Source organism: Oryctolagus cuniculus, unplaced genomic scaffold (assembly GCF_964237555.1).
Source record: "Oryctolagus cuniculus unplaced genomic scaffold, mOryCun1.1 SCAFFOLD_54, whole genome shotgun sequence".
In the NCBI taxonomy this organism is placed as follows: Eukaryota; Metazoa; Chordata; class Mammalia; order Lagomorpha; family Leporidae; genus Oryctolagus; species Oryctolagus cuniculus.
The window spans coordinates 954362-970216 of record NW_027208332.1 but is presented as its reverse complement, the minus strand read 5'-3'; the positions used below and the strand labels follow the sequence as shown (position 1 = coordinate 970216).

The window sequence follows — 15855 nt, the reverse complement described above, 5'->3', positions numbered from 1 at the left end:
GTAGTGTGTATTTATCTCTCACATTTTCTTTATCCCTTCATATGATAGACACTTGATTGAATCCATATTTTGGCCATTGTGAACAGTGTTTCTGTAAACATGGTGAAGCAAGTATCTCTTTAACAATGAGTTCATGTCTTCTGTATCTATTAAGTAGTGGGATTATTGGATCATATGGCTAATCTATTTCTGTATTTTTAGAAAATATCCATAATATTTTCCACAGTGATTGTAATAACTTAATAATGTAATAATGGTCACTAATACTGTATAAATTTTCCCTTTCTCCCCATTCTCAGCAGTATTTGTTACTTTCTCTGTCTCTTAAATAATAGCCATTGTGATGGGGGAAATGATATTTCATTGTGATTTTCTCTACATTTTCTTCTAGAATTTTCATAGTTTCAGGTGTTAAATTAAGTTCTTCAAACTATCTTATGTTGATAGTTGTATATGATGATAGGTAGATATATCATTTCATTTTTTCACATACCATATATTCAGTTTTGCTGGCAGAACTCACTAAAGAGACTTTTGTTTCTCCAAGGTATGTACTGGGGACTTTTGTCAAAACTCAGTTTTCTGTATCTATTGCTTTGATCCATATGGCAGATTTTATTCCAGTACCATGCTGTTTTAATGATGATATCTTTGTAGTATGCTTTGACATCAGGAATTGTGATGCTTACAATTTGATTTTTTAAAAATTAGGATCACTTTTGGTCTTCTTGATATTTTGTGTTTCTATATGAGATTTAGGATTGTTTTTCTAACTCTGTAAAGAATGTTACTTGTATTTTGATAGGAATTACATTGAAGCTGTCATTACTTTAGGTAACATTGCCATTTTAATTTTCTAAAACATGAATAAGTAATATATTCTCATTCTGTATAATTGATAATTTTATCAATATTTTATAATCTTTATTATAGAAATCTCATTGCTTTGGTTAAGTGTAAGCAAAATTTTTTTATTTTTGTGGCTATTGTAAATATAACTTTTTTCTTGATTTATCTTTTGGTGAGTTTGATATTGGTGTATAAACAAAGCTACCTTTTTGTATTTTGATTTTATAACCAGTGAATTTCCTGAATTGTTTTATCAGTTCTAACAGATTTTTGTGGAGGATTTAGGTTTTTTCATATGCTATATCCTGTCATCCGCAAACACGGATAGTTCCACTTTCCCCTTTTCAATTTTGATACCTTTTCTGTCTTCCTTGATTGCTATGGCTAGTAATTTCAATAGTATATTGGATAAGAATGATGGATCCTCATCCTGTCCTATTTCTGAGGGAAAATAATTTTAACTTTTTCCATTCAGTCTGATGTTGGCTGTTGGTTTGTCACATATAGCCTTTAAAGTTTTGAGGTATGTTTCTTTTATACCTAGTTTGTGGAGGATTTTTATCAGAAAAGGATGATGAATTTTTTCCAATGCTTTCTCATCATCTGTTTAGATCCTCATGTGATTTTTGTTCTTCATTCTGTTGATGTGGTTTATGACATTTGAGAATGTTGAGCCACCCTTCATCTCTGAGATGCATACAACTTGATTGTAACATATGATGTTTGATATGATATTGGATTTTATTAGCTAGTATATTTTTGAGAATTGCAAATGCATTTTCATTAACAGTCTTGGTCTGTGGGTTTCTTTTTGTGTTATGACTTTAGTTTCAGAATGATGCTGGCCTCATGAAAATGTTTTGTCAGAGCTGTATGCTGTTAAATACTTTGAGATAGTTTGAAAATTATTGGTGTTATATCCTCTTTAAATGCTTTGAAGATCTGGTCCTGGATTTTCTTACACAGGAGACCTTTTTGTAACTTATATTCAATTTGATTTCTTGTTATGGACCTGTACAGATTTTCTACATCTTCTTGATTCAATCTTCATAAGTTAAATGTATCCAGGAATTTATTAACTTCTTCAAGATTGTCTAACTCATTAAATATTGTTGTCAGTAGTTGTTACTTATGATACTTCATATTTCAGTGGTATCAGTAGTAATATCTTCTTTACTCAAGTCTATTTTTATTCATTTACATTTTGAGGGTTTCTTTTCTCTTTTTTCTTTGTCAATCTGGCAAAAGATTTGTCTATTTTCTTGATCTTCTTTTAAAAAAAACATTCTGCACCACAATACTGGCCTGAATAAGCACATAAAACAGCATAGTGAACTTAGAAAACTATGAACAATTTAGCTTTTTGACAGATGAGAGAAGCTCTTAAAGTAGTGGTGAGTAGTCAGAACATGAGGGTTTTGAATTCACACTTAAGATTTTTTTCACATCACAATCATGTTTTGGAGTGATTAGTCGAAAGACAAAATGATGTTTTCATCTTACAAATATTTCTTTGATCATCCTGGAAGATTGGAAAAAGTTAAAAGGAAGCTTTAAAATGGGAGAACTGCCAGGTTTGTTAGATGAATTTGCATATAGGATGGTGACATTCTGTATAAGATTTCCTGACTTTTTCCTGGCTCAGTCTTGCCTGGAGTGAATATTTAGGGAATAAAGTAGATCTCTGTCTTCCTCATAAATACAAATAAAATATTAAAATTGTATAATCCCCAGAGTAGAGTTTTGTCTACCAGGTAAGATGTTGGGGATTAAGGGTGGGGAGGAAAAGGAAGGGCAAGAGAAAAAAGGCCAGGCCAACCATGTTTCAGGCCTTTGTGATTGGCAGGTGGGTGAACAGGTGTGAGCTGGCAGGGGCATGAGTTCACACAGGGGGTGTAGTGAAGGCCTAGTCTTCCAGCTCACAAACCTGATCGTGTATACCTCCTAGACCATTCTCCTTTCAGAGACTTCATTCCCTTAATCCCTAGAGGGTGTTGAGGGGTGCAGAATCATCACATCTTTAATAGCTGCTTCCTGCTTATGAGGGGCATAGTGCTGGCCCTGCCTGTCTTGGGTCTGGAAGTCTCTGACTATCTCATCTAAAAATTTGCCTTGTGAGCTGGGGCAGTCTCAGTTACCACCAGAGTCTTTGTCCCCTGCATGGCCAGCCACTCTTAGACGTTGAGTTCTGAAACATTTAAGTTTGTTAATTAGCATGAGTGAGGCTGGACCAAGACCAACTGTCAATGGAGACTCCCAATAGTGGGTGATGAAAGACTATAAGCCCATTTAGTTTGAGTAGAGAGAATTATATAGAAGAACCCATTAGGAGTTTATTGTCAATAACAGTTCCCAGAGAGAATAAAAAGAGGCAGGTATAGCATGTCTGCATTAGGGTGTAGCAGTTTTGATGTGACGAAGGCAAAGGCTTATGATATCTGGCTTACAAGAATAATCAGGTATGTCATCTGTGAAGACTTAAGAAGTAGAAGTTTAATCCTAATTTCACTGAGGTGCCATGTTTAGTAGCACCTGGTAAGGTCCCATCCATATAAACTGCAACTGATCTGAAGAAGATCTGTCTATGAATGGTTTGTTCAGGGAAAGACACTGGAGTTGGCTTGTCGGAGGGTTGGCTTTGGAGATTGGGGTCAGGGTTTGATGTATCAGGCTGGTATCCACACAGGCTGCAGAATGATCTCTGGAAAAGCACAATCAAAACCTCTCGGCAGCGTTATGAGGGGATCAGGCCCCTCCCAATGTCAGGTGGTCAGGTCCCTCCATCAAACCAGAGGCAACTGGACTGGACTTGTGGGAGGTCTCCAGTGTCTCACTCTGACAGCTCTCCAGAGGGTGAGACTTGTAAGAAATTTAAAGCAAAAGGAGCACTGTCACAGCTCATTCAACAGGAAGGTGTAACTCTACAGCTTTGCCTAAATTCTACCTTTTCTTCAGATCTGCTCGTGGGTTTTAATTTGGGAGTTCATTTGTTCTACCTTGCTGAGAGGGAACAGAAGGATATTGCATCCTTTTGTAACAGCACAATAAAGGCATCCCAGGATTTCTTTGGACCCGGGGAACAGCTACGTGCATCCTTTCTGTGTGCTATGTGTGTTTCTTTTCCAGGACCATTTCTGGTGTTTCTATTCTGTTCCATTGGTCTATCCATCTGTTTCTGTACCACTACCATGCTGTTTTGATTATAACTGCCTTGTAGTATGTACTGAAACCTGGTATTGTGATGCCTCTGGCTTTGTTTTTGTTGTACAAGATTGCTTTAGGTATTTGAGGGCTCCTGTTCCTCTATATGAATTTCAGCATCATTTTTTCCAGATCTGAGAAGAATGTCTTTGGTATTTTGATCGGTATCACATTGACTCTATAAATTACTTTTGGGAAAATGGACATGTTGATGATATTGATTCTTCCAATCCATGAGCATGGAAGATTTTTCAATTTTTTGGTATCCTCTTCTATTTCTTTCTTTAAGATTTTTTAATTCTCATCATAAAGATCTTTGACATCCTTGGTTAAGTTTATTCTAAGGTATTTGATTATTTTTGTAGCTATTGTGAATGGGATTGATCTTAGGAGTTCTTTCTCAGCCATGACATTCCTGTGTATACAAAGACTGTTGATTTTTGTGCATTGTTTTTATATCTTGCTACTTTGCCAAATCTTCTATGAGTTCCAATAGTCTCTTAGTAGAGTTCTTTGGGTCCCCTAAATAAAGAACATCAGAAATATTCACCCAGACCAAGTGGGATTTATCCCTGGTATGCAGGGATGATTCAACATGTGCAAATCAATTATGTGATAGATCACATTAACAAATTGCAGAACAAAAGCCATGTGATTATCTCAATAGATGCAGAGATAGCATTTGATAAAATACAAAACCCTTTCATGATCAAAACTCTAAGCAAATTGGGTTTAGAAGGAACATTCCTAAACACAATCAAGGCAATCTCTGACAATCCCACAGCCAGCATCATATTGAATGGGGAAAAGTTGAAAACATCCCTACTGAGATCTGGAAGCACAAAGATTCCCCCTCTTACCATTGCTATTCAATATTCCTGGAAAGTTTAGTTAGAGCCATTATTCAAGAGAAAGAAATCAAAGGGATATAAAATTGGTATGGAATAATCAAATTTTCCCTATTTGCAGATGGCCTTTTCTACATATAGGGGATCCAATGGCTCCCCCAAAAGACCATTGGAACTCATATAAGAGTTTAGTAAAGTAGCAGGATATAAAGTCAATACACAAAAATCAACAGCCTTTGTATACGGAGACTGTGCCATGGCTCAGAAAGAAAGTCTAAGACCAATCCCATTCACAACAACTACAAAAAAAATCAAGTAGTTTGGAAGAAATTTAAACAATGAAGTCAAGTTCTCCATGCAGGGATATGTTTTCCCATGAGTGTTCTGGCTTTCAATGCCTGAAATGCTCTTGTGGGACTTTTAGCCAAGTGAGAAGATCTTTAGGGCTAATTCTGAGATCACTGAGTGCTACTTAAAGCAATTGCCATTCTATGAGTCTGCTGTATGAACTCCTTCCCATGTCAGAGCATTCACTCCTCTATAATTTTACTAATTTTATTGATACGATCACTATACTATATGACTGCTTTAAAACATTCCAATCTAATATGGTCATTTTAAAACTTAATCTAATCTGCATGATCACATTAAAACTTAACATGCCACTTTCACCAGCTAGCCCAAGGGGATTTGAGATCCCATGGTGAAGTAAATTTAGTTGTGAAGTTACAATTTAAGCTCTTATTTTGGCTATGCTATAATATAGAAAATGTTTGCCACTGCTTTCATAAGATCTAAAAATCGAACTGTACATCTTGGAGAATCCCACAGCACAGAGTCAGTTCCCCATCTTAAACAGTATAGAGAAATAAGGGAACAGCAGCTTCAACCATTAAATAACAGTGTATGAAAATATTCACTAGAAGATACAACAACTCTTATAAATTTTAAAAAAATACATGCTCTGTTAAAACCTGTTATGTAAAAAGCAATGTGAGATAGTAGCAAGCACCATTTAAAGGAAACCATTAGTAGCAGTTGGCTTAACCTCAAATTTTAGAACTGCCTTTGCAAATGTAATATAGCTTATACCTTTATGTAATATATGGTGACTTGAGATTTTTCTGTACAGTATTTTGATTGTGAGATAATTGTGAGGACTTAATGTCTTTTTAACAGAAACGTTTTCAGTATTTTAAATTTTTATACAATGACGTGAATTAAAAAATCTGCTACAATTAGAATTAATATTGTATAGAAGATGCTGTTAAAACACAGGAAGGATATGTTTCTTAATCCAAAGTTTGTGAATTTGTCTTTGCTACCTTAATTGCAGGTGTTTCTTTGCCCTTTAAAATTGCTGCAAATAGAAAAAATAGGTATTTCTGAAGTAACATCACTATTTAAACATTTGTACATACATTGGTGTTTGGAAATTTTCCATTTTAGGCTAATATTTTTATTTGTTTTTGACTTTTTAAATCCAACAGTGTTTTTGCTACTGTTTAGCTCAGGCAGTTCATACTGTATTTTGTACATTTTTATATTTACTCTCTACAAAGAAAGGATAGTTTAAAATCATTTCTGTCTGCAGGCAACAGCTTTACCTGCTGCAACACAGCAGTGGCCCCACACAAGTGATTCTCTAAAATTAAAAGAAACAATTTGGTATGATCACTTTTCTAGTCTTCTTGTTTTTCTGGAACATAGTGTTTTCTTTGAATTTAGGCTGACAAGGATTCAGCCTACTCCACAAAGAAAAATGCCTAAATATTAGAGCATTGCTCCTGACCCCTCCTCAGTTGTTCCACTATATGGAATTTATTAATGACTTATATGATTGGAGATATTGGAAGGAGTAAATGAGTTACCATACCACCTTTTGTTGTATTTAGGATGTTTTTAGGATGCCTACAAATGAACATGAGTTCTTGTCTGCCCTCATTTATACTGTAAATTTAGAACATCATCTGTGCACTGCAAGTGACTAGGTAAGGATGCAAGGTACTGGGGCAACAGATGGGAGTCTTTTTTGCTAAGCACCAAGACTAATAACTCTGTGGGCTATAAAGATCACATTTCCTTCTATGTCTAGCTTTAAATCATTCAGAATTCAGAGAAAGTAGGAATGTAATTTATGAACACTCTTCACTGCCACAAATTTTATGATACTAATGAGTTTATATTCAGAAATGACTTAAAATTTAAACAAAAATACCATAGTAAATTTTGAGGGATTCATCAATATCTACATTTATAATTAAAATTCTCATCTATAATTATATCTACTGTCACATGATTTGACAGGACTTATTATCTGGGAAGGGTATTTAAAAATGCCTTTTATAATTTTAATATTGTATCAAAAAAGTAATTTTTGAAACCCTTGGGAAGTTGATGCTATAAGCATGTTTACCAAAAAATTAAATAGCTTCAAAAATTTAAAGACGTGAAAGATCTCCACAATGGAAATAATAAAATATTAAAAAAAAAACAACAGAAGAACACACAAAAAATGGAAAAATATCCCATGTTTGTGGATTGTAACAATTAATATCATGAAAATGTTCAAACTAGCCCAAGCAACTTATAGATTCAATGAGATCCCAGTAAAAATACCAAGGACATTATTCTCAGATTTATATGGAAACACTAGAGACCCCAAATAGCTAAAGCAATTTTAAACAAGGAAAATAAAGTCAGAATCATCACAATACTAGATTTCAAGACATACTACAGGGCCAGAGCAGTTATAAACAAAACTGCCTAGAAGTGGCACAAAAATAGATATGTATACCAAAGGAACAAAATATAAACCACAGAAGTTAATCCATGTAGCCACAATCAACCAATGAACTAAAAATCCCTGAAGAAAGGACTGTCTCTTTAACAAATGGTGCTGGAGAAATTGGACATCTACCTTCAGAAATATGAAATAAGACCTGTATTAACACCCTATACAAAATCAATTCACAATTGATCAAGGATCTACATCTATGACCTGATACTATCAAATTACTAGAGGAAAACATTGGGGAAACTCTGCAAGACATTGGCACAGGCAAAGATGTCTTGCAAAAGACCCCAGAAGCACAGGCAATGAAAGAAGAAAAAGGCAAAAGCAAAGAAGCTTCTGTGTTGCCAAGAAAACACTCAGCAGCAAAGTGAAGAGGCAACCTACAGAATGGAAGAATATAGTTGTACTCTATATAACTGGTAAAGGGTTAATATCCAATATCTATAAAGACCTGAAGGGACTCAACTGCAACAAAACAATGTAGTTAAGAAATGGGCAAAGGACATGAACAGGAATTTTTCAAAGGATGCAATATAAATGGCTGAGAGACACATGAAAAAAATGCTCTGTATCTCTAACCATCAGGGCAATGCAAAGAAAACCACAACGAAGTTTCATTTCATCCCAGTTAGAATTTCTACTATCCAAAAACCAAAAAATAATAAATGCTGGTAAGGATGTGAGGGAAAAAGTTACCTTAATGTACTGTTGATGGGAATGTAAAGTGGTACAACCATTATGGAAGGCAGTAAAGATATTCCTCAGAAATCTGAAAATAGATCTACTATATGAAATCAGATGAAATCTACAAAATGAATTCAGCCTATGGAAGAGTTATTTGTAACCCTCATGCTTATTGCAGCTTGAATGAAAATAACTAAGATATGAAATCAAGTCAGATTTCTATTAACTGATGACTGAATAAAGAAAATGAGTAGAATGGAATACTACTCAGTCTTAAAAAAGAATGAAATCCTGTCTTTGAAACAAATGGAGGCCAGCGCCATGGCTCAACAGGCTAATCCTCCACCTAGAGGCGCTGGCACACCGGGTTCTAGTCCTGGTCGGGGCGCCGGATTCTGTCCCGGTTGCCCCTCTTCCAGGCCAACTCTCTGCTATGGCCTGGGAGTGCAGTGAGGATGGCCCAAGTGCTTGGGCCCTGCACCCCATGGGAGACCAGGAGAAGCACCTGGCTCCTGCCTTCGGTTCAGCACAGTGCGCTGGCTGCGGCGGCCATTGGAGGGTGAACCAACGGCAAAAAGGAAGAACTTTCTCTCTGTCTCTCTCTCTCACTGTCCACTCTGCCTGTCAAAACAAACAAACAAAAAAAGAAACAAATGGATGCAACTGGAAACCATGATGCTTATTGAAATAAGCTATTAAAGAAATACAAAGACAAATATATGTGAATTAATAAAGATATAAAAAAGTGTAAGAATGAAGTGCACTTATGATTTGATTATGGTTTTTTAGCCTTGTACATATTCTAGTGAAACTGTGGTATTTGTACTTTTTACTTGCTGAATATTATGGCTAGTGATACACTAAATCTGAGCTTATACTGGAACTTATGAAATTATGTATTTCAAAAATTTGTTTTTTGTAAAAATTAAGGAAAAAAGAAGGGTGAAGAAGAGTTGAAGGAGAGAGAGAGGGAACTATGGTTATCTTCTTGGAATTGTATCTATGAAATACATGAATTCTGTTCTCTTTATATTAATAACAAAATTTAGAGAACCTAAAAGTAAACTTAAACATCTCCAGCCAGCTGATCTTCAAAAAATGCTAAGAATATACACTGCAGAAAGGAGAGTCTTTTCAATAAATGATGCTTGGAATATTGAATACCCACATGCAGAAGATTTAAACTTGCTAAACGTGCTCTTATCTCTCATCATTTACCAAAAAATGAACTCAAGGGTGTTAATTTATCCTAGTCATTAAGATGCTAGCGTCTCATATCAAAGTACCTCAGCTAGATACCCAGCTCTGACTTCTGACTCCAGTTTCCTGCTGGGTGGGAGTAGTGATAACTCAAGAACTGGGTTCCTTATACCATGAGGGAGAGCTGGATAGAATTCCACACTAATTCTGTTTGGCCCAGTCCTGGCCTTTGTGGGCATTTGTGGAGTCAATCAACATGAGAGCTCTCTCTATCTGTCTCTTTTTCTATGTCTCTCTGCTCTCAAATAAAAACTCTTTAAAATTAATTAAAGATAATTTAGACTTAAATGTCAGACCTGACTATTTGGAGAAAATGCTTCAGGACATTGGAATGGACAAACATTATGGGAATAAGACACCAAAGCACAGCAAAAAAAAAAAAAAAAGAAAAAAAAAAGAAAAAGAAAAAAAAAGAAAAGAAAAAGAAAAAATAGTCAAATGGATTTTTTTAAGTTAAAAAGCTTCAGACAGCAAATAAAATAATCAACACAGCAGACATTCTATGAAAAGGGAGAAAATATTTGCAAACTATACATCTAGTAAGGGATGAATAACCAGAATGTGTGTGTGTGTATGTGTGTGTGTAAGAAATTTTAAAAACTTGGCCACTGCTGTGGCTCAACAGGCTAATCCTCTGCCTAGCGGCGCTGGCACACTGGGTTCTAGTCCCGGTCGGGGCGTCGGATTCTGTCCCAGTTGCCCCTCTTCCAGGCCAGCTCTCTGCTGTCGCCCGGGAGTGCAGTGAAGGATGGCCCCAGGTCCTTGGGCCCTGCACCCCATGGGAGACCAGGAGGAAGCACCTGCCTCCTGCCTTTGGATCAGCATGGTACACCGGCCACAGCGCGCTGGCCGTGGCGGCCATTGGAGGGTGAACCAACGGCAAAGGAAGATCTTTCTCTCTGTCTCTCTCTCACTGTCCTTTCTGCCTGTAAAAAAAAATTAAAAACTCAACAAAAAATGAGCAAATTTTAAAACTGGTAATAGGTCTAAATTCACATTTGTCAGAGAAGACATAGAAATGGCCAACAAGTACAAGAAAAAAATGCTCAGCATCACTAATCAACAAAGAAACACAAATAAAAACCACAATTAGATACCAAGTACTTCAGTTAGAATGCCTATTATCAAAGAGACAAAACAGTGACCGGTATTGTCGCACAGCAGGTTAAACCATGTCCTATGACACTGACATCCCATATGAGCAACAGTTGAAGTCCATGTTCCATCCAGTTCTCTGCTAATGAGCCTCAGGAAATAGCAGAGGTTGACTCAAGGGCTTGGTCCCCAACCACCCTCATGGGAGACCCAGATGGAGTTCCAGGCTTCTGGATTCAGTCTGGCACAGAAACAGCCATTGTGGTCATTTGTGGAGTGAACCAGCAGATGAAAGGTCTCTCTCTCTCTCTCTCTCTCTCTGTGTGTGTGTGTGTGTGTGTGTGTGTGTGTTTTGTAATTCTTTATTTCAAATAAATAAATCTAATAATGAGAAAAAATACATATTTGATGGAATTGCATGTAAAACTTAACAATAACTTGTAAAACTCAGGAACAAGAAAACAAATGCAACTTAAATATTGAAAGAGGGCTGGTGCTGCAGTATAGCATGTAAAGGCACCGTCTTGCAGTGCAGGCATCCCATATGGGTGCCAGTGTGAGTCTTGGCTATTCCACTTCCAATCCAGCTCTCCGCCATAGCCTGGGAAAGCAGTAGAAGATGGTGCAAGTTCTTGGGACCTTGCACCCACATGGGAGACCTGGAAGAAGCTCCTGGCTCCTGGCTCCTGGCTCCTGGCTTTGGATTGGCACATCAGCCAATCAGGGGAATGAATTAGTGGTTGGAAGACCTCTCTCTCTCTCTCTCTCTCTTTCTCTCTCTCTCTCTCTCTCTCTCTCTCTGCCTCTGCCTCTGTGTAGCTCTGCCTTTCAAATAACTAAAATAAATATTTAAAATATATCAAATGAATATATAAATACACACACATAACACATGTATTCAAATAAGGATATAACCCATTCTGAACATTAGGTAATTATGAGAAAAAGAAATGTACCATACATTAAAGATGAGTACATTTAGATAGCAACAAGATGGACACACTATGTATCAGGATGATTATACTTAAAAAATACACATTATGGGCCGGCACTTTGGCTTAGTGGGTAAAGCCACTGCCTGCAGTGCTAGTGTCCCATACGGGCACTGGTTTGAGTCCTGGCTGTTTCACTTCTGATCCAACTCTGCTATAGCCTGGGAAAGCAGTGGAAGATGGCCCAAGTCCTTGGGCCCCTGCATCTGCATGGGGGACACAGAAGAAGCTCCTGGCTCCTGGTTTTGGATTGGCACAGTTCCAGCCACTGCAGCCAATTGAGTAGTGAACCAGCACACAGAAGACCTCTCTCTCTCATCCCATCCCCCCTGTAACTGACTGCCAAGTAAATAAATAAAATATTTAAAAAAATACACATTACAAATGCTTTGCAAGGATAGAGTAGCAGGACATCAAATTCATTACTGGTGAGAACTCATAGTGGGGGACAGATTCTTTATCAGACATCTTGACATGTTATCAAAAACCCAACACCATGTCATACAGCATACATGTTCAAATATATTTTCACAGCTGGTATGAAAACATATGCTTTGATAAAAACTGACATGAAAATATATATAGCAGCTTTATTCACAATGGTTAAAACTCATATAAAACCAAGTTGTTCTTCAATAGTTAACCACATAACCAAACCTTCATAGTGGGTGGAGATCCTGGGAAGAGAACAGGAGATGAACACACATGAGATGCTTAGGATGTAAACATTTAGCATGGGGACACAAGAGAAAAGCCTAGGCTGCAGTCATAGGGGCTCTATATGCCTAAGGAAGACAATGACCTCAAGCCAATGGCAGAGAGGTATCTAAAGCCTGCCATGAGCTGGAGGCACAGGCAATGAAGTCACTCCATGTTAGTAGGAAAATACTCTGGAGTAGGGAAGCAGATAATTGATGGGAGATCAGGGCTTCATGCAGAGGGGCTGGAGTACATGACAAATGGCTAGGGATTCAGGCACAGATGGACACTCAAGGAAAGATGTGATGGAGGGGCTGGCATTGTGATGCAGTGGGTTACACCACTGCCTACGATGCTGGAATCCCATATGGGTGCTGGTTTGTATGCTGGCTGCTCCCCATTCAGATCCAGATCCTTGTTAATGACCTGGGAAAGCAGTGGGAGATGGTCCAAGTGTTTTGGCCCCTGCCACCTATGTGAGAGATCCAGAAGAAACTCCAGATGCCTGGCTTTTGGCTTTGGATGGGCCCAGCCCTGGCCATTGCAGCCATTTGGGGAGTGAGACAGTGGATGGAAGCTCATTCTGTCTGTCTCTGTCTCTCTCTCTGTTTCTCTGTCTATGTAACTTTCAAATAAGTACTTTAAAAATGTGCTGGAGACACAGGGGATGGAGACTCATGAAGGTACATGCTTTAGGCACAAGGAATAGGACTTTCGATAGCTGACATGGAGTACAGAGATTTTACAAATGACAATGTACAACAGTGGAGAGAGCTCACAGTTCTATGGAGAATGACAATGGAGGAAACACATGGGGTTTCAGGCACAGAATTGGAGATACACGAAGGCTGACATGGTTGCAGGCACTTGGGGATGGAGATACTGGGGCAGACAGGGTCTACACTTACAGGTTTTGGAAACAAATGAGAAAATTAAGAGTACACAGATAAATTAGTGCTTAGAGTAAATTTAAATCCTTAAGTGAATATGTTAGGACACTGAAACCAAATGATCTCAGCATCTTTCTCAAAAACTGAAGCTGAAAAATGTTGAAGAATATTTAAATAAAAGCAGTAACAGATGACAACAGACATCAATTAAAAAAATTGGTAGCACTGGCACCACGGCTCACTAGGCTAATCCTCCGCCTGTGGCACTGGCACTCCGGGTTCTAGTCCCAGTTGCTCCTCTTCCAGTCCAGCTCGCTGCTGTGGGACAGGAGGGCAGTGGAGGATGGCCCAAGTGCTTGGGCCCTGCACCCGCGTGGGAGACCAGGAGGAGGTGCCTGGCTCCAGGCTTCGGATCTTCAAAGCGCACTGGCTGTAGCAGCCATTTAGAGGGTGAACCAACAGAAAAGGAAGACCTTTCTCTCTGTCTCTCTCTCTCTCACTGTCTAACTCTGCCTATCCAAATAAATAGTTGGTAGTCACAAAAGTACTACAGAAACATATAATGAAAAACATACTTTAAAAGTTAAGAAAATTAAAAAAAAGTTAAGAAAATAAATAAACCAATAACTAATTGCAGGAAATGAAAACAGAACCGGTCTTTATAGAGCTTATAGAACTTACTAATACTAAGGATTTTCCTAAATTCATAAAAGTAAAAATTTGACTCTGGAGATCAAAATCTGCTACATTTTGAAAGTCAGTTTCCCAAATTACAAATATAAAATGAAATAGAAAAATTTCTATATAATTTAATAAGTTGAACCAATTTTTAAGAAGTCAAATCAACCAAGAAAAAAGTTCCACAAACAAATTTTGGGTCCAGACATATGGAATATTTCAAACTTTTAAGAAAGAAAAAAAATGAAGTTTCCCCAACAAGCTCCAATTGGAACTAAACGGAGGATATATTTCAATTACTTTGGGGAAGTCATTGTTGTATCTATGATGCAAAGAACTTCAGGATATGGATTAAAAATAAAATTAAACAGCATCTGTTTCATAAACAGGTGATATCATATGGAAATTATTATTATATGAATACAATCATACAAGAAAACACAATAGATCAATAACAAGCAAGACACATAAAATTTGAAGAGCATTCACCATTCTCAAACAAACCCTGTAAATCATCCAGGTAGGTAGAAAAAGTGAGGCAATTACACAATCATTTCTATTAAGTGTCAAAAAGCATTTTTAAAATATGTAAAATAAAATACAGTATCCAGGCAGAAAAAAATGAACTTCCGGCAAAAATGCAAAAACAGTGATTTCCTGTATATGATCAAGATGCTCTAAAATGGACCTACAACAAACTACTTAATACAAGATCAGGGAAAGCTTTTCCCCTGGGAACGTACCCAGACATGCCTGCTGCCTTCTTCCCATCTCTCTTTAACAGGGAAATTGAAAAATAAAAACACGCATCAACCTTTAAATAAACCAGATAACATATATATACCCATAATATACCCAGATAACGCCCATTACATACAGGCAATCAATGTAATCCCGAACCACATACAACTGACAAGTGGGGGTAACAAGATTACTGGGTAAAATGTCATTACCAGAGCATCCCATATGGGTGCTGGTTCGAGTCCCAGCTGCTCCACTTCTGATCCAGCTCCCTTCTATGGCCTGGGAAAGCAGTGGAAGATGGTCCAAGTCCTTGGGCCCCTGCACCCACATCGGAGACGGGGAAGAAGCTCCTGGCTCCTGGCTTTGGATTGGCCCAGTTCTGGCCTTGTGGCCATCTGGCGAGTGACCAGTGGATGGAAGACCTCTCCCTCCTCCTCCCCCCATCTCTCCCTCTGCCTTTCAAATAAATTTAAAAACCTGTCATTACTAACAGCAAGAAATAGGAAATCATATTAAAGGACTAAAGACTAGAAAACACGTATCTAGAAGAAAAACGAATCAAGAAGATTCACTACGCTATATCTTTAAACCTTGTTCAAATGAACATTGCACACCTGTACAACTTCCCAGAAGAGAAATCGTTGGGGAATATGTAGAAACACAAGACCAGAAGTACATGCACCGCAGTTAGTGGTGACTCACCTGGAGCGGCTTCTGCAGCTCACGGCGAACTCTAGAGGTCCAGAGAGCCCCGCAGGACACGGAGGTGACAGCGACGCCAGGAACTCAAGCAACAGAGGCGGCGGCCTCAGACACCAAACCCGCCCAGCACTCACGTCGCCTGGCAGCAGCCTCCCCACGCCCACTGTGCCAGGGAGCGTGCTGATTGGCTACGGCTTTCGTGACGCCCCGAATGCCCATCGGCTTGGCACCTGTCCAATCAGGGGCCCCAGTGAAGGTGGCGGGTCTACTTTGTAATCTCGCGAGATCCCTGTGTCCTAGTGGCGTCCAGCCTGTAGAGGGCAGAGCGTCCCGCGGTGGCTCAGCCTCCTCAGCTCTGAGAAGAGGAAGCCCTGGACCTCGCGAGCAGGAAGTGGTGAGTGTGTGGGGCCAGGTTT

At 38.3% G+C, this 15855-nt stretch overlaps 1 long non-coding RNA gene across 1 annotated transcript in view; it reads left to right on the top strand.

Annotated features, from left to right (window-relative positions):
- The first annotated feature begins 14117 nt into the window (after positions 1-14117).
- Positions 14118-15855, top strand: part of LOC138848225 (uncharacterized) — a 47267-nt gene continuing 45529 nt past the window's right edge. Inside the window, exon 1 of the long non-coding RNA XR_011386043.1 lies at positions 14118-15833. This is a non-coding gene — a long non-coding RNA (uncharacterized lncRNA). The remainder of the gene's footprint in view (positions 15834-15855) is intronic.